Raw genomic sequence first — 4,951 nt, 5'->3', positions numbered from 1 at the left:
ACACAAGGTGAGAGCCTAGGAAATAAGGCAGTATGCAGTTTTTCAATAAGTTAACAAAGTGAGTTAATGTCAATAGGGGCAGCAAAACAGCTGCTTTTTAAATTAGGTTTGCATAAGATGCAAAGGATTCAAAAACAGAGGGCCTTGTGCAGGAAAAAGAGGGCAGGTCTAGGGCCATGAATGGAAAAAGATAAGGAAACTATTCTGTTCTCATAGTAATTTCCTCAGTCTATTGTACTGTTGCACCTTTGTTCTCTGAACATCATTAATAATCACAGGAAAACACATAGATACAATCTGGTTCCAAATAACTCTGTTTATTAACTATATCTAAACATTCGAGGTTTAGTTATATGCACTCTGGCACAATACTAATGACTTCTGTAATAGAGAACAGGGATGCCCCTCACTGGTTCCCCCAAAAATTAAAAGGCTATTACCCAATTCCTGCACACTATGGTTGCCTATGTATGTGCCAGATGGCTGCTCCGACGTGTTAATTAACACGTCAAAAAAAGACTCTATTAAGTTTGCTGGAGTGTGCTAATTAGCACACTCCAGCAGCTTCCATGTCACAGGTATTAAGCATCCTCGTGCTTTAAAATGGTGGAGAGGGAACTTTAACTAAAGCTCGTTGAACAAGCTTTAGTTAAAACACTCCTGCTGCCATTTTCAAGTGTGGGATGTTGAATACACATGATGCTGCAGGTGCTTTAATTAGAGTGTTTCTCAGAGGCACTGTAATTAAAGTGCCCCCCTCCCCACCAGAGCATGTGTAAAGATGCCCTATGTGTTTTCTTTTTTCAGTTCATTTAAAAATTCAGTAACATCTTGATTTGGACAAATATAGAATGTGATTTGCAGTCTGAGTCTTGTCTGTAATGAAGGTGAGGTTATTTACATTATTAAATTGCTGATCTAATCTGATTTGTAGGTTTAGCTAGTTTTTCACTAGATCTTGAATACTGCAGTTGTAAGACTTGCTGAGAAATATGTATGGAAATGTTTGCAGAAATCATATCCAAACAAGGCAATATAGAGGTAAATTCACTGAAGACTGTAGATTTATAGAAGTACACTGTGTAGCTGAGGACACGATTTGGCTTAAAATGTGTAATGGTTTCATACTACTAGTCGATGTTTCAAATAACTTTATTTAAGGAAAAAATCCAGAATATAATTTTACTAGGAGAAATTTTCCAGCTCTCAGCTGTAAATTGGTTGTGAACTACAATATCCCTTTAGTAAAACTTTCATATGGAGCGGGGAAAAATTGACCCTGATTGTTGCAGCTAATAGAGACGTGTCTTGACAAGCAGTGGACTACCACTGTTGTTCTAGTGATGTTCCCTGGCATGTGTCATCAGCTCTAGAAGATGAATGGCATTTAATCACTTTACCTTACACAGCTTTCTTGATGAATCAGTTTTGCTCCCAGAAACCAGACTCTACATATATTGTTTATACTTTTATATGACTAATACTTTCCAATTTATTTTTAACCATTTAAGTTCAATTTGGTTCATGAAAAGTATATTCCTATTTGTCACCTTTACAGACAATCATTTATAGCCCGAAGAAAGAGATGGTAAGAATACCTACATCCTCCACAAATACATTGTCCTTAATCAAGAATCAGAACCAATGCTTTAAGAATGCTAAGAAATGACAGAGAGTAGTCAGCTTTGATTACATGTTGGCTATTTACACTGGATTTTCCAGGGTGCAAGTGTAGTATTGTATCTAGAATAACTGACAGATTAGATGTCAAGCTCTAAGTATCCCAGAGCTGCTGCCTTCTGAACAACATATCAAACTATGCTGAGTTGTATGCTGATCTTCACAGTATATTTCTTGCACATTCTTTATAATGTCCCATTCATTTTTAGGCAGGGAATATAAGGAATAGGTATCAGATATTTTTCCTCACTAATGCTTACTAGGTGGGATGGCAAGAAAAGTTTTAATTGTGTAATATTGCATTAATATGTGCACCTTGTTTTGGGAAGGAAGAATGAAGAAAACATTTTTTCCAGAATCTTAACTATCACAGCATGAGTACAGGATGAAGGCTGGCCTCAACAGGAGGGAGGATCCTGATTCTCAATGTTACTCAGCTCTGACCTATAGCTTCAGGACTGCCCAGTGGCTGTAACAAGGTTAAAACTAACTGTTATCCTGAAGAGTGCACTCCACCTCTCCCTCCTGGGCTGGGAAATAAGCACAGCTCATAGGAGCCACTATTACATGCTTCAGTTCCAGTGCAGAATCAGCTTCCCCACATAAAACGCACCACACATTTAGAGAGTTTTCTGGGGGGAAAGGTGTGTGGGGTAAAATATGGTAAAATTTGTAAACTGCATGTTTTAATCAAAATGGCCAGGACATCTACAGCTCAAAAGAGGCAATCTTTTTTATGTTGTTACATTTGAAACCAAGTAAATAAGTACAATTTCTGGTTTAAATGTTCTGACTTTACAGTGTAGAGAGAGACATCTCCACAACAGAAACAAAGAGAAGCAAATGATTTCATGCTCAGCCACTATCTTTTGGCCTAGTTGCTGTGGACAGGATCATGCATAGAGCTGTGGCTTGGCTAACTCTGCTATAAGAAACCCTAAAATCAACACAACCAAAAAGGACCACACTGTATTTTTACCTTCTTGGTAATCATAAACAGGTTTGTTTACTACCATATGTTCCAATCAGTTACATGCCTGCAAGTTAAGTGAAGGGGATAGGACTGTAAGGTTGTCCCTGAGGATATAATCTGAAGACAATTGAGTTGCATGGATGTAAATGAAATAATAATTTGGCCTGCTGAAACTTCAGCTTCAAAGCTCTGTTAATGAGCGAGAGTGCAACTGGCTACTGTTCAGCTGGCACATGGGAAAAGAGCCTGGCTTGATTTGCAGAGTGCAGAATAAGTTTGCGGAGTTGGCAGTAAGAAAAAAATAATGTTTGATTTGTAAACTGAGCTCATTTGTTATAGAAATAACTGAGAGATGACAACTGTGGAAACCTCATTATAGCATATTTGCAGACTTTTGTTTTGAAGCTGAATTTCATTTGAATGGTCTGACATTTTATTCTGAATGGTATGTCTGAAATTTTTTTTGGACTGTGAAGCCTGCAGATATACTTACTTTTTGAATCATCCGAAGGTGGAATGACTTTCAGACTTTTTTGATTTACAGCCTTCTAAAATTTCTCTTCTGCAGAACTTTATTGGAGTTGGGCTCATTTTTAAAGGTAATTTCAGCCCCTTTGACAGCCCTTTCCAATCCATGTCTTAATCATATGCATTTGCTATTTTCAGCACTTTGGTCCTCATCTTGTTCTTTCTGAAATCCCTGGGATCAGTAGGCACTCAAACAGTTTCCTTTGCTTTTGAAAAGGGCTTATCTAGGCTAGGTGGGTAAGTCAGCCACACAGCTTTAAATGATGTCCTATTCCCCTCTGTAAATTTCTAGAAATCTCTAATAACACCATTTTTAAACTGCTTTTGGAGAGACATTTTGGGATTCTTTTTTTAGCTTTCTGATGAATAATTCTTTATCTTTAGGTAGAGAAAAGATTTATAAATATTTTTCTCTGAAAGAAGCTGTCAAGCTGTTTAGTCCTTTAATGCACCACTTCAAAATTATTGCAAGTTGCTCTGAAACCTCGCCCAGCAGCACAATTAGAAAAATGAGAAACAACAGCAAAACAAAACAAAAAAACAACCAAAATTCAATCTTCCATCAAAGTGATGTTATAGTCAAGATGTTTATGTTAGGAAATACGAAGTTTTTGTTTTTGTATCTATTCTAACATTATCTCCTATATATAACTCCATGTAACATCTACCTTAATATCTATATTCAGACACGCAAAGACACATAAACACACAAATATTCCAATGTAGGTCCTGCTGTTGCTGGGTTTTTTATTTAATATTTCTTTTAAAGAGTCTGTAACTTTCCTCTCTCTTTATTCTACTTTTCTAAGCCATTTTTTTATATTTAAATCCAGGCAATACCTTCATGTTACTACCAGAGAAACAAGGACTTTTTGAAGCATTGCTTTCAATATATCTTTTTTTCAAGATTCGAATTCTAAGATATAACCAAACAAAGCACAAAACCTACCTAAATGACAAACCAAGTCTGTGTAACAGTTTCTTTGGCTCAGAATATCTGGTTATAGCAGCTAGCTACATTTGACTTGAAGTATTTTTTTTCCTTTTATTTTCCCCAAACCAGCTGTAGAAACTGATAACCAGCTTTAAATTTGTCATCTTAAAGGATTACTTTTAAAACCTAGTAGAACAGTATAGCAGAGTTCTTTACATACTGATATGGAATGATGCAGTCTATTTTTTTTCCTTTTCTGACTGGTGAATTCAGAGTTATTGCAATGAGTGAAAGAGCAACTGTAAACTAATGGATGTATCTGTAAGCCAATTCTGCTTTTTAGTTGCTGTCAGCAGTTTGGACATATATTTAAAAATGTAAGGCAAGATATAGCCTTTAAGTTCCAGAATGTAACTAAGATTTCAAATACCTCTGAGAATAAAATGAGATCATCATGCATCTATCTACAGGATCAGGAGTGCCAATGCAGGTGTGAAAGCATTGGTTATCAATTGGAAAATATTTATTTCCAGTTATTCAAATTAATTTTTAACTCCCTCCATAAAATTTGCATCTACTGAACTTCATTTGTAATATGCAGCCATGACCAGAAAGTGTACAGGTTGACCAAATTAGCGAGAATTTCTCAGACCAGTATTAAACCCTGCTTTGAAGAGAGCCAAGCTGAACAATCTTTGAAATTTCTCAGCTGGTATGGTCAAGAAAGAAAGGATAAATGATGTGAAAACCATTTCTTAATAGTAAGTGTTCTTGACTAAACAGTCTGTGAAAAGTCATAAATCAAAGCTACATTTGGTGGCACAGGGGGCGCAGAC

This window comes from Crocodylus porosus, unplaced genomic scaffold, assembly GCF_001723895.1.
Source record: "Crocodylus porosus isolate Cpor-Errol unplaced genomic scaffold, CroPor_comp1, whole genome shotgun sequence".
Classification (NCBI taxonomy): domain Eukaryota; kingdom Metazoa; phylum Chordata; order Crocodylia; family Crocodylidae; genus Crocodylus; species Crocodylus porosus.
Note: the sequence above shows the minus strand (reverse complement) of the source record.